Consider the following 24,698-nt stretch of genomic DNA (forward strand, 5'->3'; position numbering starts at 1 on the left):
GCAAAAACGATTGAGTCTCTTTTTAGTCATCACACATTGGTGCTCTGAGTGAGACACTTCATTTAACAGCTCCTGTTTGACACTGCTGCTAGCTAATGCAGCCAGGAGTGCTCTGGTGTGCTCCAGTCGCGTTTCACCTGAGATGGAAGCAGAGAGGATCTGTGGTGGCCCTTGTCCAGAGGACACAGGTGAGGGCCAGGGAGAGCCCCCAGCTGCAGGGATTTGTGCTGAACAGTTATTGTGTGTCAGAAGCCAAATTGTCTCCTCTCTCTTTGCTTTTTGCTTGAGATCCCCTGTGTAAAAGTGAAGGAGCCCAGGTGGGTTGATGGAAGGAAATGGATGTGCCCAGCCTTTCCTGCTGCTCTCCGAGTCACCGAGGCTGGGTGGGACTGGGGAGCTGTTAGCTCCAGAAATGATCTGGGAAGGATTAATAATGAATAGAAAACTGGGATTTGGAAAGGCACTGAGTGCTCCCCAGGGGAGAGAACACACTCCAGGTTTTAATTCAGTGATCCTGGAGGCAGGGGGGATATTCCAGGCTGGGAATCAGGCGGGAGTGTCACCCGTGGGAGCGGTTTGCGTGCCAGAGGGGATGATGAAAATGTTCTCAGTATTTTTATAGGCACCTGTGAATTATTAATTGGGCTAATACTGTCATCATGTCAGCTGCATTCTTGCTCCAGGCTGAGTTCAGGAGCTCTGTGAGTGCACATTCCCATGGGTGCCAATCCGAGGGGGCACCTGGGGAGCGGAGCCCAAGCCATGGTTATCCACATCCACCTGCAAATTCCTGCTGCACCTCCCTCACCCTGAGCAGCTCTCACAGAGCCTTCCTCTCCCTCACTGCTGAGGGCTGGAGGTCTTCATCAAGGCTTTTCCTTATTACTTTGGTTTTTCTAGCTTCTCCTGAAATGTGTTTTAATAATGACGATGAAATCACTGTTGAATTATGTGCCACATTTTTGGCCAGCATCAGAATTAAAGATACTTCATCAGCCACTCTGAAATCCAGATTTGGAGAGCAGAATAACAGCAGCTCCAGTCAGCTTTCCTCTTAGCATTAGGGTAATTACTTGATGGAATTTTGTATATGATGGAATTGTAGGAACCTCAGAAAATCCCAGTATCTGCATCTTCCAGGGTCTAACACCTCCACAATTCACTCCTAAACTGGAATTTGTACTCCTGCATTAACTGGGGATACTGGAAATCTTCACAGGTGACTGGCTGGTTTACACTGAGAGTGCTGGTGGCTGTGGCTCATGAAGATACACAGGACATTCTTCATTCCCAGGTCTTTTTCCTCTTCAAAGCACGATGTCATATCAGGGTTGGAAAATCCAGACAAAAACAACCCCAGGCTGGGAAATACCACAGTGTTTGATCCATACTGAGCTGAGCTCAGTTTCCCCAGTTCTTTCCAGCCTTACTCTCTTTGCTGTTTTAAACTGGATGAAAAACAGCAAAGGAAGGATGAGGCAGTTGTTCAATCTTAAACAAAAGCAGTTAATTGTATTTCCTTGTCATTCTCTTTTATACTTGTGAACTTAAGGCCTTGGAGCATATTTGCTGTCACCAGGTACGAGTGGCCAGGGTGGGATTTCCATCCAGGAGTTTTCCACAATCCATCCCATCCCTGCTGGGCTCACAGGGCTCACTGCCCAGGGCTGGGCACAGGCTGCTGCTCCCAGGCTGCTCCTCAGCTCCTCCCTGCTGAGAATTCCCTTTGCCCAGGGGTTCTGATACTTTATTCTGCTTTCTCTTCATGTTTCTTGTCCTTTCACCTGTGACAGAGGGAGCAAAGTTAAGTGCAGGGTGATTTCTTCCTGCCATACATGGACATACATGGAAAATTTGGGATGTTTTATTATCCAGTTGCAGCTGGTGTTTTCTTTGGTTTGCTCTGGCTTCTTGGCATGTTTTATAGCAGTGTCTGGAAAATCAATTTTTCTTCTCCCAGCTACAAAGCAGTACACATGTTCTTAAACAAAACCCTGTCATTCTGACCAACATCTTTAGCTTTTCTTCCCTGCTGCTGTCATGAAATCTACTTCAGTCCCATATATCTGCTCTTTAATTTTACTGCTGCTTTTAGTGGTCTTACTTAGTTTAAGAATGCTGTCAAACAACAGATTATACAAAAGGGCTGCATGTGTGTCTAGTGTTTCTCCAAAAGGGATTGCTTTATTTTAATTATTCTTTCTAAACTGTAAAACTTCACTGGTTTCTTTCTTCTCTCTTCTTTGTTTACTACAGATCTTCTTGTTTAAGGAAGTTTGATGGGTCAGTGGTGAGAGGCACAATTGAGCTGCCCCTCAGGTGGGGATCTGGGGAGAAGAAGGACCAAGAATGTTCCAGTGGTGCTCTGGTGGGCTCCAGAGGTGCAGCTCTGTCCCCATGGCAGATGTGGCACCGTGTCTGGGAGAGGATCCAGGGCAATCCAAACCCAAAGCATATTCAGCTGATCTAAGCAGGAATTAGGTATTTTTGCAGTAGCAGCCTCTTAGATTTTTCTTTAGACCTTTAAGGCAACCTTAAAAAACAAATTCTGGAAGAGAGCAGGATTTTGCCCCATGAACCCCCAGCATCAGGGCTGTGCCACGTGCTGGCTCAACAGTCCTCACATTATTTTGGGGGCTAGTTAAAGATATTCCCTTTAAAAAGGCCTTAAAGTTGTTTTGCTTTTCTGAAGAATATGTTGATTTCTTTTTAATAATCAGCATTTTACTTCTGCATTTTTTTGGTCACACCTGTAGCCGTTCAGGGGTGTTTAACCCTCGTTACTGAACAGCTGAAAGCAATATCTTGTGTCTGGGGTGATGTGTTCTTCCTGCTTCCCTTCTTTCCCAGAAAAGCTGCCCCTGCTGCTTTCCTCCCTGCCATGTGCTGGTCTCACTTTCCTGGCTTTTTATTTTATATTTTTTTAAACTCCAGTATCACTTAAATTTCAGGCCAAGCTGCAGCTCTGGAATGGAGCACATTCAGCCATCAATTTTCAGCTCCTCACGTAAGAAGAGGCTGAATCACAAACTGCTGCTGGGTTGGGAGATGAAATGGGAAGGATCCAGAGCAGGTAAGGAGGGTTTAGGGCTGAGCTCTGAGCTGCTGCTGTCTCCTGTGATGCCAAACTCTCCTTGGGCACAGCCTCGGTGCCTGAGCACAGAGAGGCTCTGCAGGGCGGCTGCTGGCAGGGATGGATGGATGGAAGGGAAGGAAGGGAAGGACTGAGTGTTGGGAGGGATGTGTGGGTGCACAGAAACCTGCCCTGGGAGCTTTCCTTGCTGGGCTCTGTGTTTGGCCCTGTGTGAACTCAATCCTGCAGCTGCCCTGGCCCCACTGGAGGCACAAACCCTGCGTGGATCCCTCTGCTGCAGAAGGCAGAGCCGTGGTTGATGATGGCAGAGCTTTTAACTCCCTTTCTCTGTGCAGCCCTCTGCAGATAAGTGCTGTCAGTAAGGGGGGTATTAGTACATAATACAATTTCTTGCTGCTTGTCTCTTTTTATAAGAGCTCTTCATCTTGTTACCAGGCAGTCAATGCTATTAGAACCAAGCATGCAAGCCCAGGGAGGCTGATCTTTTCTGTCCAAGCTCATTTGAAATTATACTGGCATGAGAGTTTGGGTGATTTGGGGTTTGTTTATAGCTCCTGTGATGGTGACAGCACACTTGCAGCTGGGTTTAGGGGTTTGAGGCTCTTTGGCTTGCAGGAACACCCAGAGGTGAGATGGGCACTGCTGCTGCCAGAGCAGCTCCTCGCACAGGGGGATGGAGGGCAGCCAGTTGGAGCTTGTGGAGAGGTCTTGTCTGGTTTTCTCTTTGCAAGAGTAAAATTGTGCTTCTTTAGTGCTTTGTTTTCCCCTCTTTGTTCACACCCTGAACATCAACCATCCCAAGGGGTTTCCAGAGGTCCTGTGCCTGCTGGGACAAAATGGCCATGGGAAAAGGCAGTGCAGAGCTGGGGATAATCCATTTTCCTGGCACAAAACCTGTGCAGGGCATGCATGTGCTCACACTCCTGCAGGCTGGGAGGGTGAATCCACCTGGAGATCCCAGGCTGCTGATCACTGGGATCATCCAGGCGCAGGGGAAAAAGCCATGGAATTTACTGGAACTAAAAGAATGAAAATGAGGAGGGGAGGATGCATCCAGAGCAACTCTGGAAGCCCAGCTCTGAATGAATATTTCATATTTGGGTTCTGAGCCCAGTGGCACAGTGAGCTCAGCCCTGTTCCAGCCATGAAGCTGATTCTGGGAGACTTCACACGAGCAGGAGGGCATTTTACAAGATGGGCTTTGTATTCAGGTCTCACAGGATCAGCCTGAAAAGGCTTTAACCTCCTTCTCTCAAGACATTCACATCTAGGCAAATATTTAAGAAGCAATCAGGGCTTAACAAGCATCCAATTTATTCACCATCTTAACAAAACAGGCTTGGTATTTTTGCTAGCTTGCCTCTCAAGAGTTGCAAACACAACCAGTGGAGATCGCTAATAGGAAATGTCACCTGCTTTATTATTCTATTTGTTTGTGTGATTGGACTGCAGGGTAGTAGTTTTCCTCTGTATTAAGAATGTAACTATTTTCCAGCCTCTGTGCTTGAAGTTTTCCTAAGAATAATTAAAAAAAAAATGCTTGCAGGAGGTTTTGTTAGCGTATGAGCCTGGAACAGGTCACAGTTTGCCACCTTCTGGTTCTGCCATTTGGAAAAGCTAATTGTGTGGCAGGAACTGCTTCTGGCCACTGAGAGCAGCAGCTGCAGCGAGGGGGCCCCTTCTGAGGCATTTCTGTGCCTTTGAGAGACTGGATTTTTATTTTTTTTTTCCTGTGTTCATTACCGCTTCTCTTTGCTTAGGGGAATGAGCCTACCCAGCACCAAACTCCACTCTTCTCCTAAGGGCACCTTCTGTGCATTTAAACGAGTTCTGTGAGCCCCTGATTGTTCCTAGTTAAGGAGAGCTCTAATGACCCCAGCTCATTTCCCTGATCTAATGAGCAGAGCGAATCAGGGGCAGCTTCTGGAACACAATTCATCACCAAACCCTCCACCAGCCTGGATAACTCCAACACTGACATTGTCCCAGTGACCTGAGGATGGGAAGTGGTGACAGAGCAGATAATTGGGCTGGGCTGGATCTGGGGATCCTCTGTGAGGGCGAACAGGGAGGGTTTGGGGTGTCTGTGCAAGGGGTGGGAACCTGGTGCTTTGTTGGGAAGAAGGGTTTGAATGCAGGGCAGTGTTCCTCCCAGCCAGGGCACGAGAATGGCAGCACGGCTTGGGTCACTGGTGCCACCCCACCAGGAGGGGCTGGGGAAGGTGGAACCTGTTTGGGGTGGAGGTTAGGAGGAAACTTGAAGTATTTGGAATTTTGCTTGTTTGGAATAAAGAGAACTAAAAGTAGGATCAGCCTGTCCTCAGAAGAAACACGGACACAGGGCCTGACACCTTCACCTGTGGCAGCCACAGGTGGGAGCAGCTGAAATCTCTGGCTGGAATGTTGGATCCCGAGGGACTGAATGTGGATTTCACAGCCTGCAACTGAGAGCTGCACTACTGAGGTGAATCTAATCTGAGGGACAGCCCCGAGCTCTGGTCCTTGGTGATCAAACCTCAACATCTCTGCTGGGAGGTGCTCAGGCACACTCGGTGCTTTGCACACTCAAATGTTCACCCAAATCCTGGGGCATGACCTCGAGTGCCAAGAAAATAACCCTTGGAGGGGTGAAATACCCTGCCCAGTGTGATGCAGGTGTAAAGGAGCACTTCACAGCGATTCTGCTGCTCTGCTCCCAGTTTGGGGAGCGGATCCCTGCCCTCAGGCAGCGTGTTCAGGCATTGCTCCCTTTGAGACACAGCTGGGAAGGGGGAGGCAAACAGGCCCTAGCTGTAATTAATAATTTTATTAATAATCCCAGGGAGCTCTTATTTTGGGAGGTTGGATTCAGCTGGGGACAGAATGAAGTAACTGAGCTCGCTAGGAAATGTTGGATGACACTGGAATGTGAGCAGTCTGTTAGTGTGGACACTTTTTGGTCTCGAAATTAATTTCTTGGCTCTTTTGACCCAAAGCCTGTCCAGTGAATGAAAAGATTATGGTGGAATGATCTCATTGCAAATCCTGATTTACAGATTCCTTCTCTACTTATTAAATAATCTAAAGTGTTTGAAGGACATGTAGGGAATGGTCTTCATCAAGGGGCAGTGCCCTTGAAAATCTGCTTTTAAAACTGTGCTAAAAGGAGAGATTTAGAACTGTGGGGCAATATGATGCAAGCGGTGATTAATTCTAGTGAGACTTATTTTCTTCTTCATTAGAGAGGAAATTAACTGTTTTTTCAGTGCTACAGAGTTAGGATGCTTTGGATTGGTGAGACTTCTTGTGCAGTTTGAGCTGCAGTAATGTCCCAGGACTTGTACCTGGGACAGGTGTTCACTGTCCCCTTGGTCCTTTTCAGGTGCAAACAAAGACTTGGGCCTTGACCTAAAATGTTCATTAAAATGATTTATCTGCACATTGTCCAGTTTATATTTAGCATTTCCTGGGCATGTGCAAGCAGCTCCTGGCTTGAGCAGATTCCAGCCTAAGGCTTTGCAGGCAAACAGAGGCCAGGCTGGACCTGCGTATATGAATTAGGAAAATTCACTGTAACTCACAATCTGTCAGCAGAGGAGTTTTAAGGTCACTCTCCAATTGTTGCCCAGGCCCATCCAATGCTGTTTTGCAATTCTGGTGGCATTTTTCAAAGCTCAGATATTTCCTTTCCATCACGCCTGGTACCTTCAAAATACCATGGTTCCTTCAAAATTCCCATTATGGGGCACCCCAGGTAAATTTTATTTATTTGTTTTAGGTTATTCTGTTGAGTCTTGAGTGGGAACAAGGACACCATCGCTCTGCTCCTGAAAATTATTCCTTAAAGACATTTGAATCTGGACTGTCTTGTTGTAACACCTCAGAATGAAGCACCAGGAGCTGTGTTGCTGCTCCTTCTGTTCGTAGCAGGTAGGAGGGGGCAGAGTGTGAAATAGGGAGGGTGTCATATTCAGTGTTATTCCACTGCATACTTACAGAAATACGAAATAATTTAAAATACTCGAACCAGTGCTGCCGCAGGTTGGAGGATGAGCTTGAAAAACCAGATTTTATCACACACCCCAGCATGATATTTTCATGTAGCTCTCTCTGAAGAATGGAGCAGAAATGACCCTTCCATTAGGGACACCAGGTCCATCTGCACTGGACCTCTACAGCCCACTGACACTGATTTTTTCCCCTGGATTAAGTGACACTGGTTTTTAACCTGGATTAAGTGACACTGATTTTTTTCCCTGGATTAAATTACACTGATTTTTTTCCCTGGATTAAGTGACACTGATTTTTTTCCCTGGATTAAATTACACTGATTTTTTTCCCTGGATTAAGTGACACTGATTTTTTTCCCTGGATTAAGTGACACTGATTTTTTTCCCTGGATTAAGTGACACTGATTTTTTTTCCCTGGATTAAGTGACACTGATTTTTTTCCCTGGATTAAGTGCAGTTCCATGTGGCAGCCCCAAGCCCAGCCTCCCGAGCACAGGGAACACGCTGGGAATGCAGAGCAGCACTGGAGGCACTCGTGGAAATGGGAATTGTGCAGGGCTTGTCCTTTGAGCCTGTTCAGCCCCAGTCAAAGCACAGAGTTAGCAGGGGAATTTCAGTCTCTCCCTCCTCAGGTCTCAGCATCGTGGGGGTTTTGTCCTTTTTTGGAGCAGGTTTTGACTTGGAGCCTAAACACAAGGGCACTTGAGCAAATTGTTCCTTTCCTGCCGTGTCAAATGCTTGAAGCAGGTTCTGTCTGAAGGACAGTCCTGGGGGGGCACAGAGCTGTGAGCCACTGCTGATAAATCTGGAGCTGATTGAAGGGTCACTTACAGCTTCTTCCCCTTCAGGTGGCATCTCTGGATGGGGAATTGGGCTCCTTGTGTCTGAGCCAACAAGGAGGTGCCAAGAGCTGCCTGGAGGAGCAAAGGCTCCTCCTAAGAGAAGGTGAGGCAGAGAGCAGCCTGCAAGGGCTCTGCTGCAATGGATATCAGCATCTGCTGCTTGGGCTGGGGCTGCAGGGCTGGAGGGAGCTGTGGGGGAAAAGCAGGGAAGAGAAGTGGGAAAGCAAAGGTCAGGAGCAGTGCCAGTGCTGCAGGTGCACGCATGGCTGCTGCTGAATGAATGGTGAGGTGCTGAACAAATAGTAATTAAAATCCCAGCTACTATGTAAATGCCAGATTAGAGCTGTGATCTTTTTGCAGACTTTCCTTGGAGGTGAGTGGGAGTCTGTACGTTACCCTTGGGAATGCTTCATCCTAAATATATGCTCAAAGCCAGGGAGATCCAGACTGCTCCCTGGCATGAGCTGATGTCCCCCTGACACGTCCCAGCAGCACCCCGAGGTCTCTGTGGGCTTTCAGTGCTCAGGTTTTCCAGCAGGGTAATTCCACCTCTCCCCTGCAGATGAAGGTGTTTCACTGATGCTCCCCTTCCAGCAGGACTGAGCTCTCTGGATTTCCAACCTGCCCCAGGAGCATTTCACTTGCTCTGAGAAGCGTGGTGTGGGGAAATGATGCTGTGGCTCATGGGCAGGGAGGATTCCACACTCCCATCAGAACTGGAGTCTCCCCAGGGTGCTGTGCTCAGCCTCAGGCTGATGGGGCAGAGTGCAGGGCCTGCAGAAAAAGCTATTGACAACTTATTTGCTGAACACATCTCTATAGTTCTGTTTCCAGGGCAACCCTGATGTGAAATGTGTGGCTAGAAAAACATGAGTTACTATAGAAACATCTTCCCTGTGAAAAGTTTACTTTGTAACACATGATACCTAATATTAGTTTTTTTAAGCTGAACCGCCCACGTGTGTGTTGGGCTCCATAAACAGATCATTGTACTGGGGGTGAAGGGCTGGGAAGGGACAGGACCTACCTGTCCTCCCCTCAAACCCTCTGCTGGCCTTGCCTACCCCCAGCCTGAGCAGCACTGAGGGCAGCAGAAATGTTGTGTTATGCAGGATGAGATGGACTCTAGATGTATCTATACCTGAAGTATTACTTGAGACCACTAATTTTGTGGAAAATCAGTAATTTGTGTTTTCAGTGGATTTAATTTTTTCATATTTAAGAAAAAACTCACAACTACTATCCTGAGTTCCTGGGCTGCAGCACTCAGACTCTCCCTGATGGGCAGCAGTCCCAGAAAACTGGGGAAAGGTTTGGTTGGCTTTGTCAGGGTGATGTTCTAGAAACATCTTCCTGGAAGTGAGGCTTGCATCTGCTCCTTCGCAGAATCCTTTGGGTTGGAAAAGACCCTGAAGGTGTTTTTGGTGTCACCAAGGTCACACCATCACTCACTCACAGGTGTCTGCTCTTGCCTGGCTCATAAAGGGGCAGGAGAGGCTGCTCAGCTCTGGCTGGGCAGGGTGGAGCTGCCCTGGGGCTCTCCTGTCCCCTGGGGCTCTCCTGTGCCCTGGGGACCATTTCTGCCCGGTTCTGAGTGCTGCATCACCCAGGCCATGGGAAAACTGCAGGAATGCTTTAGCAAATGGAAAAGAACAATTCCCCCTTGTCTCTGTGCTCACAAGGTGTTCCCACACCTCCTCCCAGGTAACAGGGTCAGAGTTGTCACCTTATGGTGAGCACATCAAGCTGCAGCCACAGGAAGATGCTGCAACCCCAGACTCTGAGTCTGAGGCTTGGAGAAGGACCCAGCCCCTCCAGGTGTCATGGACAACAAGAGAGGTGGCAGGAAATCCATCACTTTTTCTCCCTGAATTAGCTGAAAGGTGGAAAAGCTTCTTAATTTTGCTAATCGTGCTTATCAGCTCAGGCTGAAATCTTCTAGGAAACAAGTTTGGTTGGGAAATTTCTCAACTTTCTTTTTTTTTTTTTTCCAGTTTTGTCATCCAATTTCTAGCCTGGAGGCTTCCCTCTGGCAGGATGCTGAAGGGCCATATGTTGCTTGGCTGGAGGGGGGAGCTGTTCCTGGAATAGTGGTGGATTAGGCAGTGAAGGTGCATTGTTTTACAGGATGTGTAGCTGGGGAGATACCACAGGAATGAAGGGATGTGGCACAAATGGAAATGATGCACAAAGGGAAGGGCTCTGCTGTTGCCTCCCTGGGGACAGAAGGTCCCTGTCCATGGCCTGGATGTGCTGACTGCTCTGGAAATGTGCTGGGCTAAGCCCTCTGGTCAATTCTTTATTTAGAGGGAGGTTGGAGGGACCTTGTAAACCCTGATCCTCGGCTGAACAGAATTCCCAAGGAAAACTGGATCCCCTAAATGGACCTTTGGAGCAAGGATGTGTTTTTCCCATGGTGGAGCTGGGGAGGTTGCAAAGGTGGCTTCAGAGGGCAGAGGGCCCAGTGCTGGAAGATACAAAGGAAAGAACAGAGAAACTGGGAGATGTTGTTCCAGAAATGTTGTTTCTTAGGCAAGAGCCCCTTCTGAAGGTTGGTACCTTCTCCCCACTGCTGCTGGGGGTCTCTGCACAAAGGCTCAGATTACCTGACGTGCTTGACTGAAGGGAAGGGATGACATCTCAGGGGTTCCTGGGGGATTGTGTTCAGGTGAGCTTTAGGCCATTTTGGACTCTTATGTTTAAGAACTTGTGCAAAACTTGAGTTTATGTAATTCTACCAGCCTGATTATTTTTAACTTAAATGCTGCAATTGCAAAACTCAGGGCTGTTTTTTGGTTTTTGGTCTGCGTCTCCTTGTCAGCCTGACAAGCACGTTAGGCAGCCTTCCTCAGGGATTCCAAGTCAGAAGGATTAGACTGCCCTCCTGTTTTCTGAAGGAATCTGAAACTTGGACATGTGAACACACAAGCTGTTGTTCCTGGACTCGTGTGACAGCCCCGTTCTTGGTGCTGGAGTTTTCCTTTGAGCACATTTGTGTGGCACGGAGCAACTGGTGGCACCCATCTGGGGCCAGGGGACCGAGGAAAACCAGGATCTGCTCACTGAGAGGAAGGGAAAGATCCCCTTCCCACTGTCCCTGGTGCTCTCCCAGCCCCAGAGGATGGCTCCTCTCCCAGCTGTGAGGGTGAGGTGAGCTGTGAGGCTGCCGGGGCTGAGCTGGTGCCTCCCTGTTCTGCACAGCCCTGCAGAGGTTCTGCTCAGCGCTGCAGGAACAAGGACTCTGCTTGCTCAGACGCTGCTGAACAGAGCCCATGGGACTGTTCCCAGCACCAGGGAGCTTCCCTGGCAGGAGGAAGCCCGGGGAGCTGTGGCTGTGAGCAGAAGGCAGTGCTGGACACGCTGCTGCCCCTGGCTGAGCCTTGCTGTGAGGGACACGGCCACAGCAGCCTCCCTGCAGGGCTGGGGAGGCAGGATGCAGCTCTGGGATTCTGGCACCCAGCAGTGCCAAAGGCCTCAGCATCCTGGGATAACCAGGGCTGGTTCCTCACAGCCCTGGTGTCCAGCAGCAGGGGAAGCTCGAGGTGAGCTCACCTCAGCCTGGCACAGACCCCAGGGGCTCTCAGCACAGCTGGGCTTTGATTTCCACCTCTGCTGTGCTCTGAGGAAACAAAAAAATCTGTGGCTGGGTTTTCACTGCCAGCCTTGACCAGCCAAAGCTGTGACATCCTGAGGGAAGGACTGAAGGCACCTTCAAGAAGGAAGGAAGGCTCTGTGCAAAGGACACATAAAGAGAGGGGTTGGTGAATAGTGGAGAAAATGCCACGAGGCTGAGCAGAGCTTCCAGGACAGTAGATTTCCTACTCATTTGCTTTCTGTTTTGGCTTTCCTCTTGTCCTTGCCAGGTGATGGCTGCTCTTGGTGCATAACTGGGGCTGTACATGAGCATCTCTGGCAGTTATTCCTTTCCAATACCCCATGGATGTAAGGGCTGACGTAGAGAGGGATATTGCCTGGAGCCCCTGGTGAGCAGAAGAGCTCTCCAGAGCCAGGAGTTGAGGTGTTTGTGGTGCTTGTTTCAGGTGTGAGCTGTCCTGGGCAGTCACTGAAGAGCTGGGGGTAGATGTCAGCGATGCTGCACTGATGTCCACGCAGAAGGGGAAGGAGCTCTGCACAGAACTTAAGGACAGAATATTCTAATTTGGGTACCATAAATTTTATACCCATGAATAAGCATGTCCTGGTTTTTCAGAGGTGCTGAACACTTATAATTCTATTGACTCCAGTGGAAACTGGAATGAGAGCGGTGCATGCTTCGGATAAATCATGTTATGTAACAGAAAAATGATGGTAATTTATGGTTGAGAATTTTTCATCACGCCACTGAGCTCTGTTGTTTGCAGTTGGAAAGAATGAAAAGTTTGAGGAATTATGCTGAGATTCTCAAATCCCCTGCCCTGCTGCCTCCCCAGCAGGGCAGGGGGTGAGCACAGAGCAAACCCAGGGCTGACAGCACCGTTCTTCACTCCCTGGAGGTCAGGGCTGCTCCAAACCATCCCTCCTGCCCTGGCAGGACAACGTGAGCAGGACTTTGGTGCCCTCCCAGCACTGCTGCTTGCTTTCAGCGCACAGAACATCAAGTGCGAATTAAAAATAGCAATAAAAATGAAGTGAGGAAAGCAATCAGAACACCTAAAATCCAGCACTATCTTTAATCACAAGTGGAAAAAAAATGTATCGAGTGTTGTTTGATCACAATCTAAACACAGCCTAAACAACCCTTTGAATTTGTAAATGACATGCAATAGAGGTATTTTTAGCTCATGTTGCTCAGATCTTGAGGAGGATTTTTTGTATGTTTTAGCTTATCACATTTCTTGCATAATAAGCTCTGGTTTTGCACAGCAGTTTAATTTTCTGTGAGCCTATTCTGTATGCAAATAACTTTTCTTTTGTGGTCTCCAGTGGCAAGATTATCTCCACACTGAGTGGATTTCAGGTGAAAAGAACTTTACTGAAGGGCAAGATTATAATCTCTTGCTTTACCTGGTTTGCCTTTCTCAGGCCTGTTGTTATTATCAGTCTGCTCGTGTTTGTTCCCTCTGTTTGAAATTCCAATGAAACTTCTCAGCATCTTTAGGGAGTGCCAAAAAAACCACGGTTTTTGTTGCATTTTCTGATTGAGATGTGCCCTTTTAACTTCTCATGTACCTGCCTGAGTGTGTTTAGCAGGGTCTGTGCTTTGGTGTGGGTAGAAAATGCTCTTTAATGAAATGAATAATGTGGGTTTCTGATGCACTCCTCTGCTGATAGAGCCAGAGCAGCTGGAAAGCTCAGCCTCATCTTCAGGGCAAGCTGGCTTTTGTCTCCTGGAAATGGATCGAGGACTTTGGGGGTAGACATGGGACAGCTACAGAGGACATGCACAGCTTTGCCAAGGGTGGGGGAGAGGCCATGGACAGCTGGGCTTGGAGCCTTTTCCAAATAAACTGGTGCTCAGATTTAGTTTCACAGCAGGACAGAATGAATTCTGTGCTCCAGGGGCTGATGGGCCAGATGTTCCTGTGCTGTGAGCCCAGAGGAGCAGGGATGGAGTGCCCAGGGCTGTGCTGGGGAGGAGACTGCTGCCCCAGGAAACTGGAAGGGAAAGGCAAGAACACAGGAGGAAGAGGTGGAGTTGGGCAGTGGGAACTTTCCTCAGCAATGCTGAGCCTCAGCCAAGCTCCTCTCCCTGCTTCTTGTGGAGAAAATCTGCCTCTGGTGAACAATAAACCTGGAAATGCCAGGGGGAGTGAGAGCCCAGTGCCCTCTGTCCCAGGATCTCACAGGATGCGCTGCCATAAGCAGAATGGGAATCCTGGTTTTGTCAATAATTCCATTTCCCACTTGTATTTAACACTTGAAGGACAACAAACAACACTCACAGCAAGTGTGGCTCTCCCTCCCTGGCAATGATCAGTCCCAGCAGAGGCCTGCTGAAGTCACTTGGACTGACTGCATGAAAAATGTCAGGGTTCTGGGCAACTTCAGTGAAAGTGGGAGTACCTGGAGAATTGTTTTGTTAAATTTCAGACCTGGCTGGAGCTGGGCTGAAGCTGCATTCAGCAGAGCTTTAGGAGAGCACTGACTTCAGCCTGGACTTTCTCTGGCTGTGCTGCTGTCCTTTGGACACTGGGGATCTCTGCCATCCCCCTGATCCATGGAGTTGTCATAGGAACTATTCCCTAAGCTGTGTTCTGACTTTCTCCACGAGGCACTTTATTGTGTTATAAAGTGTTGACAGCAATGCACAGGGATAGATTTTTAAATGTCACCAAGGTAACTACTGGCATTCAATTACAGTTTCAGATAAAGATGAATCCCTTCTGCAAATGGGACTGTGTGAAAGTCAGAAACTCTGCTGAGGATGGAGGTGATTTGTGGTACAGCAAAGGATTCTCTTGTCACTTTGCAAGGTTAATTGTGCCCCTCCTGGGTTTTGGCAACACAAATGTAGCTCCATTCTCCAGCTGGTGTCTTGAGAGACACTGAGCCCTTGGGCTGCAGCTGCCTGGGGTTTCTCCTGCTCCCCAAATATCTCTGGCAGGCCCAGGGGGTGTCCTGGGGTTCTCTGAGCCACCCACACTGACCCTGCTGTGAGGGGCATCTCTCTGTGCTGACACAAACACCCCAGAGAGCAGCACCTGCCTGCAGAGCTCTCCAAACCTCAGATTGTCCCATTCATCCCAAACCTGAGGAGATGGAAGTGCCAGGACTTGTGGGGATCAGGGAGAGTGGACAGCTGGAGAAACACTTGTGCTTTGGAAAAGGCTTTTAGAGCCTGGGAAGGAGTGAAATTTGTGTGTGGGGTCAGAGGGGAAAGGTGGGAGCCTGGCAGAGGAATCACAAGGGTGGTTTGGTGTTGGGAACTGTGCTGGAGCTGGGATTTGTGTGAGAGCTCCCCCAGGCTGGGACAGTCCTTTGAGCCCCCTGGGAGCTCTGCAGGCTCTGAAGAAATCACCATTAAAACCCCTGAGGCTCTCAAGGAGGAGGCTGTGGCCAAGGAAAGGCTCCTTCAAGCTTCAAACTCCTGCTCCAAGTGCCTGTGACAGGCAGTGCTGCTCCTTCCCTCGCTTCTCCCCAGTTTGCCTCCCCCTTATCTCATGTCCATTACATCTCCACATCTTTTCCCAGCAATAATCACTAACATTTAGCCTATTCTGCATTCATTTTTCTCTCCCATTAAGAACAGTCTTTCCTTTCTCAATAAACTACCTTATCTTTTATTTGAAGCTTCGCATTAAAAGCGAAAATAACAAAACCTGACAACGTCATTTGAGGAAAGCAATTTTATTTTAAGGTGAAGTGTTTTGTGAACAGCATCCTGATTGCCTGGCAGAGCTAAAAATAGGTGACTGGTTAAGTAGCTGATCCAGAGGTGGGGACCTGGGAGTGATGCATTTTTCCTGCTGCCCAGTAATTCCATGCCAAGCCTGGTGCTGGTGCTGGAGCTGCCATGGAGGGGGAGCAGCAGCTTCCTCAGGAGGCACCCAGGACAGGCTAAAGTAAAACATCTCTGTTTAAAGCAGCATTAACAGCAGCAATTTGATTTATCAGCACAACTGGAGGTGTCACACTTCAGATGGTTTGTGGTGGTGCTCGCAGGTGTTTTGTGTCTGCACAAACCCACGGTGCCCTGCTGGGAGTGGAGGCAAGGGGCAGCTGGCTGAGAGGCAGCAGCAGCACATTTTGTGTCAGGGAAGAGGTTTTAGCCCCTGAATGGTGATTCCTGCCTGTCCCTGCTGCTCCCTGTGCTGCCAGACCTGATCCCTGGGAGGACTGGCTGGTGCTCCCTGTGTCCACGCTTGTGACACAGCCAGGCTCTGCTTCCCCTCCCAAAAAAGGCCTTAAAAATAAACCTGAAACTCCCCAAGATAAAGGGAAATGTGAGCAAACCCCGAAGATGTACAGAGCTCTCGTGCTCCCTTGACAGGCAACATGAAATCCAAACAAAGGCTGGGATTCCTCAGGGATTTGCCATGTAAGGGGCCCTGGAGATGCAGCCTCCTCTGCCAAGCTCTGTTTGGCTTTGGGTCTTGGAACTTGGGCAGTTCTTCTCTTTGTTTTAAAGTTGTCTTCTTGAGGTTTCTTTAATCATAATCCCCCTTCCATCATGAGCCTGCCTACCAACAGAATATTTGTCCTTGTTAATGCCTCTATTTCTATCCTTCCCCCTCCATTCTCCCTCCCAGGCACTCTCTTATTTGGATTTCAGCCCTTCAAGGAACACCACACAGGGAGGGATTGCAGTCCTGGGGTGTCTCCATCACTGCATCGTTCCCCTGGAAAAAAAATGTAATGGCTGGAGACTTTTTGCTGTTTTCTTTTTAGAAGATGAAGTGGGGCAGGTTCTAGAGAGCCCCTTTGGGGAGAATTCCTCTTTCTCTGGGAATTGTTTTGGGAAGGGGTGCTGGGATGTGAGTGGGTCCAGCTCTGGCACAAGCCCCAGTGCAATTCCCTCTCACTCTGCCCCCTTGATGGGGGAAATGAGCTCTGGATGTTGTTTTTGAGATAGGTTAAGGCAGGTTTGAGATGGGAATCCTGACACAGTGCTGCAAATGGCAGAGAGCAGCCAGGCTCCTGGGGATGTGGGCAGAGCTGAGCTCCATCCTGGGGGAGAGGAGCAGTGGATGTTTTATCCGTGCCCCCAGCACTTTGTGACAGAGAGAGGCTGATCCCAGGAACTTGGCATTTTGTGGTTTTGGTCCATGGGAAGGATTCACTGCAAGCTCCTGGCAGAAGTTCTCTCTCTTCTGTTCCCTGGAAATCTCTTGTTCCTGGAAATGTTCAGTCTCGAGGGAAACCAGTGTTGTGGAGAGGGAATTAAAGTGGGAATGGGATTATGATTTAAGGATTGATAAACTGCTCTGTAACTTCACGAAACTGAAGTTTCTGTGCAATTTAAAGGCATTTCCCCATTCAGGTTTAATATATGTAAACCACTTAGATATTTTTCTAATGTTTTGAAATATTTCTAGCGAGGGAAAATGGAAATAGTTTTGTTTCTCATCTCCTTCTTCTGCCTGTAGGAAAATTCTCTGGAGGTTCTATCTGACACGTTCTGAATCTCAACTCAACAGCTCTTCAGGGTATTTGTGTTAAACACAACTTGCTCAGAAGCTCAGTTAGGTTTGAAGTGATTCGAGTGCAGAAGAAAGCAGATGGGAGGATACACTGAGTGCTTTTTGTTTTTAAAAAGTGCAGTAGAAATAGTTCTCATTTTGCCTTTGGAGATAGACATTTAAACCAGTGATTCACTGACTCAGTCTGGAACTTGCACCTCATGAGACAGGAGGCTGTTTAAAGGAGTCCTGTCCCCCAAGGCTTTGCTCTCCAAATCTGTGATTCTGGAGACAAAGCTCTGTGGATGTCAGTGAATGTCAGTCTCTGGCTCCAGAGGCACCAAGTGACACAGGAATCTTTGGTTCTCCTGGTTCTGGTGCCCCTGTGTCACCTCTAGAGCTCCTTTCCCATCCCGAGAGAGCTCGGAGTGTGAGTGTGCACACATTCCCAAATGTTCCCTTTGGGCTTCTCTCACATTCCCATCCTGATCAGGAAGCTGGAATGAGCTGGGAGCTAAAATGCTGAATTTATCCCCACAAACAAAGCTCATTTTGCCTTTTGTACAGTCTTTGCCTGGTCCATGTTCTGAATTGGAAAAGCGAGAGCTTTTCAATTAAGTCTTAAGCAAGCCAATATATTAATTAAAAGGAGTGCTGATGGTCTTAATTAGCAACGTATTAACATGCTGTGAGCACCAGAAGTTCTACTGAGTTGGCTGTTCTGCCTGATTCACCTGTATTCACCACTAATTAATGAGACATTGCAATCATGAATGCTTTTTGTGATTTCTGGCTAGGGAAGCTGACTGTGTGAGGACCTGGAGCTGCACTGAGCAGTGTCAGGACTGGTCTGGTGCACTGGGGCTGCTGAGATGATTTCCCTGGTGACAAAGAGCTTTTTGCCTCTGGTAGCATGAGGTGACTGTACCATGTGATTTTTTAATAAACATTTTTATGTTTATGTAAAGATGTTTGGAAAGCATCTGCTACACACATTTTCTTCTGTCGTGGCAGAAGAAAAGCAGTTTGTCAACACTGGCTATAAAATTATTAATTTAGATCTTGGGTGCATTAGAAGATGGATTTCATGACAATTAAGAGCTTCCATCCTCAAACACTTTAATAGAACGGGGAAGCCACTTGAGCATTCTGAAGAGCACCTTGTGATTTGTACCAAATTTTGCATTTAATAACCTCTAGTGAAGCAGATGCTGAGCTCCAGTTTAGGTGAGGATGGTCCAGGTCTCATCCCTCGGGCTGTGTTGTACTTTTGTTATCGTGACATGAGAGTTAAAGACTGATGTTGGAGCTTCTTGGGTCTGGTTTTACTGCGCCTCGCTCTTAGGGTAACTCAACTTCCCATGCAGCTGCTGCTGAAAGCAGGATTGGTGTGGGTAATGCTGGCTCCAAAGCCCAGGCTCAGCTCCACGTGTTCTGTTTTTAAACCACAATAATGTGTCGGGGGCCTCGTGTGCTCCTTGCATCTCCAGGAATGTTCTCCTTCCTCCCGCCTCCCCTGCCAGGGGGTGCTGGGTGGGCTGGGGAGGGGTTCCTGCCCCTCTCCTGAGCTGCCCTGGCAAAGGAGCTGCTCCAGAGGACAATGTTCTGCAGGTCAGCCAAACCTGTGGGAGCTTCCAGGCAGGAGAAATTACAGCTCTGCTCACTCTGGGATTCACAGGAGGATGGAGAGGGCAAAGCCTGGTATGAGGGCTGTGAAGGGAAACCCTTGACCCATTGCCATAGCGGGGTTTCCTTGGGCATTAATGAACAGCAGCACTCTGGAATGTTCCTCACTTCTGACAGGTTACCTGGCTGTAAGGGGCTGGCTCAGCACCTCCTGGAGCTGCCTCTGGACTCCTCCAGCACCTCTGCCTGAGGTGACAGAACATCTGGGAATCTGTGAGCCCACCCAGCACTCGCTTCTGCCTTCCATCCTCCTGCAAAAGCTGATGTTATTGCACCTTTACTGCTCGCTGATCCTCACTTCAGATCTGTGCTCAGACTGGCAGTGTAAAGTTCTTGTTCCTCCCTCACAGAATTTCCCAAGCTTTATAGAAACCCCCTGAAGTCTTTGGTACAACGGCTGTCTGATCCTCACATCTTCAATATTAGTAATGAAAATCGTTCAGAAATGGGTTAGAAACAAATATTCTGTTTTCAAGCTGCACCATGTTATTGGATCTGACTTGATTCTGGGAATTCAGTAGCACTGAAGAGATCAAACCATTCCCACAGAGAATTCTGGCTGGAAAACACTTACAAACCTCAAAACCGAAAACATGAGTAGAAGTTTGTCTTCAGCACGGAGTGTATTTGCAAGCACAGAGTAAATGCTGTGTTTCAGGGCACAGCTCTTCCAGCAGCATTTGTGTTTTCATTCCAGTCCACTGCTGGAGGCTCTCACAGTGTCAGAGCCTCCATCACTTCAGGGTCCCCGAGTCCTTCCTGCCATCAGAAGCAGCTGAACCTCGATGTGAGCTCTTCAAGGTGTGCTCCAAAGGTGCAGCACAGTGTGGGATTGGGCACCTTGGGCTGCAGCTCTGTGCTGAACCCCAGTGCTGGGCAGTGACTCTGAACACTCCCCTGGCTGGAGAGGAGAAATAAAAACCTCAGGTAGGATCTGCCTGGGGGCTCACAGTGCTGCCCTGTGGTTTCCAAGGTGGACATGAAGGCACAGCAGTTTAACTTGTGGTTTTCATTTTGCAGAGGGAGCTTCCACCCGAGCTGGCAAGAGCTGGATGTTGTGTTTGAGCTCACATTGAGTTTGGTCAGTGCCACTGGGGGTGCTGCTCCTGAGCCTTGAGTGGTGCTGCCCTGAGCTCTGGCTGTGAGCACAGCAGTGGCAGCAGCTCTCAGCCCCTCTGGGGGTGCTGGGTGGGCTCTGGGGGTGCTGGGAGGGTGGGAGGGTGTCCAGAGCAGCCCCAAGTGCTGTCTGCAGGGCCCTGAGCAGGGGGGCAGCCAGGTCCCCAGGCATGAGAAGGAAAACCATATGGTTTTTGCTTGGCAAAATCCTCTGGCACAGACGAGTCTAACGAGGAGAAGTCGGGATATCTGGAAATCCGTAATGAGATCTGTCTTCCTGGGTGTTACACCCCAGTGGGGCTGAGCCAAGTGACAGCACAGAGAGTGCTGTGTGAGTCTGAGTGGGGAAAACTGCAGAAATCCACAGCACAACCTAAACAACAGCTCTGGAACCAGCCCAGAGCTGTGCCAGGGGACCAGGCACCAGCCTAACCCTGGGATTAGGGTTCCAGCAAGCCAGCCTAACTCCAGTGCCTCAGCACTGACCATTTCCAGGTGGAAACCTGGGCCCCTGCAGCTCTGCAGTGCTTGGTGTGAGGTCTGTGGGTGTCAGGCTCTGCAGAAGAGGAGGGAGAGCTTCTCACCTTGAAGTTCTCCTTGTGGCAAGTTCAGCTTGGAGTCTGGAGATGTTGAGGGTATCATGTGGAGCACTGAGAACACAGGCAGTGTCCCTTGGAGCACCCAGCACTTGTTCATGATCAGAATTGTCACATCTCCTGTCTTTCAGCAATAACAAAGGCGTGTGCTCAGTAACAACTTGTCTGGGCCAAGCGCCAGCACAGAACTTCTAGGAACTGTGACAACAAAGTGTTGGGGCTCCTCGGGGAAAAAATATCTCCTGCAAATGAACAAGCTGTATCAAACTTTAAATGGGGAAGAAGTGCAGTTTAATACTGAGGAATCCATTATTGATGAGCTTGGTGCCTCCGAGACAGAACTTGGTGTTTCTTGAACACCTGCTCTGGCTCTTCCCTGCTCCCATCTGAAAGACTTTCACATCTCTGGTGCTTGATGCATTTTGCTCTTTCACCATTCAACTGCAAAATTCTCCGAGCACATTTGTGAGCCCGATGCCATGAAAAAATGGGCAGCTTCTGTTGTGTAAATAACATCTGATTTGTTTTTTAAAGGAAATCTTCAGCTAGATACATGTTTTCAAAACCAAATTTATTAAAATAGACATTCTGCACACAAACTGAGCAGAGAGAAGGTTTGTAGTAAACTTCTTAGTGCCGTGCCATGAGTTGTTTGCTGAGTTTTGTCAGGCCTTCAATCACTGCAATGTAAAATACAGTGAGTATTGCACATGGTGCAAGGCAGGGAATAGTTTTGGATCCTGTGAACAGCTGGAGTCAGGAGCCATCCATAGAGCTCTTGGACATGCAGGAAAAAGTGCCAGCAGAGGATTTCTGGTGTGGTTTGTGCGTGAGTGAAGCTGCCTGCCCCTGGCTTTGGCTGAGGGTTTCTCAGCTCCCTCTCTGGGTTTGACAGTGCTGGGATTTTTGGGAAGAGTCCCAGAGGTCCTGGCCTTGCAGAACACCCCTGGGACCTCTGAGCTGCCCCTGGGTCAGGACAGATCTCTGTCCCTGCCACAGGAACCCACAGCAGCCGGGGGGATCCAGGTGCTGCTCACAGACTTTTCTGGGCAGGGCTCTGAGAGCTGTCCTGGACCTCCTGCCTGTGAGCAAACCCTGCTCTTTCATCTGGAAAGGAGGATTTTAAACCTTGATTGCAGGTGAAGCAGAATCAAGCCCAGCTGAATGCTTAAACCAGACTCTGTTCTGATAGACCCAGCTTCAGGTGAGCTTCTGCTGGGGAGCATTTCAGTGCCCAGGTACACTGTGCAGCATTTGAAAAGTTAATAAATCCTAGTGCAAATCAGTGCTGCTAAAGCCTAAGTAAATATTAAGACTCCACTTTCATGAATAACTGCTGGCTAGGATATTATTTCTAATTCAAGAAACCACCCCTTTCATCTCCTACCTAAACACTTTTTATATTTGGATCAAGGTTATGTTTTACTACACACTGCACAAATGTTTGAGAAGATATAGTTTCTTCACTGAGAAGCTGACAGTTTTCTCCATAAATCCGGTGTTGCTAGGTTTATAGGAAAATATTTATCTGCTGAGGAGAACTTGAGCTGATCACAACCACTGACATGTTCAGCTGTGGCACCATTAATAATCATTGCTTTAATATGCCAGAAAATGAATTGTCAAACACAGGAGAGGTGGGGAGGGGAGAGCAGGGTGACAGAAGTCACTGGAGGCAATAACTACAGGTTGTGGCACCTGTAAGGCTGTGTCCACTGAGCCTTTTCCCTCTTTTGTGCATCCAGAGTTTCCTCTGGATCCAGGGGAGAGCAGAGCCAGCAGCCAGAGCTGTCTGGGGTTATCAGGCAGTGCACAAGTACAGCAAATGTAATTGTTTTCCCCTTAACACCTGTATTGACTATATTGATCCCCAAGAAAATTAGGTTTTTGAAAGTTCAAGTGGTTCAATGTCCCAGAGTGAAATGGATCTTTTCCTGCAGCCCCAGCTGCTCAGTGACCGTTCTGTGCAGACTTTCCCTGCAGCAAGAACAATCTGTGCTTCCTTCAGCCAGGGCAGGGTGACCCCTGGGGTAAGTGTCAGCTGCACAAATCCTATTTAGCACTGCTGCCTCCCTCGTCTTAAAGCCCATAAAGGTCCTTGCAGGGAAAGGAAGCTGTAAAGAACATGGATGGGTGGTTGAAAACAGGATCTGAGACAAGTGGGCTGTCTGGGAATGTTTAGAGTGCAATTCATTCATTGCAGTCACTTCTCTGCTGTGTTTGCTCACCCCTGTCCTGTGTTTGAGGACTCACCTTCATCAGGCTGGGGACAGTTTAGCTGTAATTAAGAACTTGAGTTCAATTCCCTCTTAAAACTGAAGGTATTTGTCTGCCATTGTTGTGGCACAAGGCTTTGGGAAATGCAGTGTTCAGCCCCTTGGCTGTGCTGCAGACAGGCCTGGAGGGATTGGAACACAACCTGAATAAACTACTCTGCATAAGCAGAAAACTTTGTGCTCCAAAATGTCCTGATTTCCTCTGAAAACACTGCCACATCTGGATCATCCCCCCAAAGCCTCTGGGCTGCTGAGCAGAGCAGAGCTCCTCTGGCAGGAGCCAGGACATTTCCCTGCCCCCTGTAAGCAAGAGCTCAGTGAAGAACATCTGCTGAGGCTGGAAGAACAACTCCCAGTTTCTGTAAAATAAAAAAGTCTTCCTCTCCTCTGAAATGGAGAAATAGGCCTGGATTACTCTTTCCTGAGGGGGCTGGAGTTCACATTTGTGTTTATTATAATTTCCAATTCTCTTGAAAAACTGCTTCTTTCTGTAAACCCTCCCCTTGGCAGGAAAAGCAGATGTCCACTGCCTGGCACAGCCTGCAAATTCTCTGTATCTGCTCCTTGGCATCCATCCCATGTCCATTGGGAGGACATTTGTCCTCCCAAGTCTGAACTTTCAGCTTTGTGCCTGTTGTAAAACCTGGGTTTCTCCCCCTTGAGAAGAGAACCTGGAGTTTCCAAGACAGTTGTGACTTGGATGAGTCACATTTAATTAAAGCCCTGAAGAGATGTGTTCTTACATGGTTAATTGCCCACTTTTTTGGGCACTTAAGTCCCTGAAGAATCATGAGAAACTTGATTTAGTTTTTTTTCCTTCAAAGCTTTGTAATGACTGTGACTTGGGACTTCTTGTTCTTGTTTCTTCTTTTAATTAAGGACTGAAAATACCCATGGTCGTGAACATCTGGCATAGCCTGGCTCTCTGTAATTTGGTCTGGTATTTTGTACTTTTTCAGCCATAAATAATTTAATGTCTCTCTAAGCTCTGAAGGTTTGTGCACCAAATTTTATCACCAACACTCAGAACAGAAACTTCAATAAAACTTTTACATTAATGTCCAGAAAACTTCTGTCCCTCATTCACTGCAAGTTTCAAATAACAGTGCTTAGGGACTTGAGCCTTTCTCTCGAATTCTCTATTTATTCATGACATTATTTCATATTCTGTGGCTTTTACTGCCTTCACTTCTCCACAGCAGATGTTAAATCTCAGCATTGAGGTCCCTGCTCTCTTCCCTCTTAGGGAGATGTTGTTTCAGGCTCGAGATTAATCAGCCATAGAATGTTTGTGACCCTTGGGGAAGTTTTCCTTTTCTTTTGGGTGCAGCCTCATGAATTCTCAGCCTCCAAAGGAAAGGATTTGGTGTGCTCAGGATTTTGTGAAATATGTGCTTGTGTCAGTTTAAAGGTGACCTAGAGGAAAATGTTGGAATCTGTTCACAGCTGGGACATTCAATCCAAATCTGGGATTAGTATCTGAATTTTCACAGAAATTCAGAAAGCAGCAGCTCCACAGCAATGAAGGGATGAAATGAAGCTTGGAGAAGATGTTCTGTCACATGAACATCTGGGGTTAAATCAAACACAGCTCTCTAACACTGCATGCAGTGCTGGAGCCAGCAGGGCAGCTTTAGGAGCTTTCAGAGCAGCTGCCTGGTTTGCAGGCAGCAGATTTTTTTTTTTCCTTGTAGCTGTCACTAAGAAGCTGAATGTTCATGGAAATAATACAGATCTGCACCTAACTAATATTTGCCTGTGGAAATGGAAATGTGCTCAGTTTCCAAACTGGAAAAGGGAATTAAATTCTAGTGCTTGATACATTATTCTGGCCTCAGAAAAGCTGTGTCTGTAAATAACTATTTGTAGTTCTGTGATGGGTGGGCTTGTTTGTAAGAACGTGGCTGGTGTTTGATTGAAATTGATTTCAAGTGTGAGACTTCTGCCTGTTTTAATGCTCCCTTTATGTTCTCATTCTTTATAAATTGGCTGACTAAATGAACCCAACAGGAACAGTTCTATCAGGAACCAGGGATGTC

General features: G+C 48.0%; 1 long non-coding RNA gene across 1 annotated transcript; it reads left to right on the plus strand.

Moving 5' to 3' along the window:
• Positions 1-2,821: 2,821 nt before the first annotated feature.
• Positions 2,822-23,728, plus strand: LOC111938434 (uncharacterized). Its single transcript, XR_015276967.1, has 4 exons — positions 2,822-3,073; positions 6,852-7,003; positions 18,789-19,598; positions 19,692-23,728. It is a non-coding gene; the product is annotated as an uncharacterized LOC111938434 (long non-coding RNA).
• The last annotated feature ends 970 nt before the right edge of the window (positions 23,729-24,698 follow it).

Source organism: Cyanistes caeruleus, chromosome 16 (genome assembly GCF_971803275.1).
Source record: "Cyanistes caeruleus chromosome 16, bCyaCae1.hap1.1, whole genome shotgun sequence".
Lineage (NCBI taxonomy): Eukaryota > Metazoa > Chordata > Aves > Passeriformes > Paridae > Cyanistes > Cyanistes caeruleus.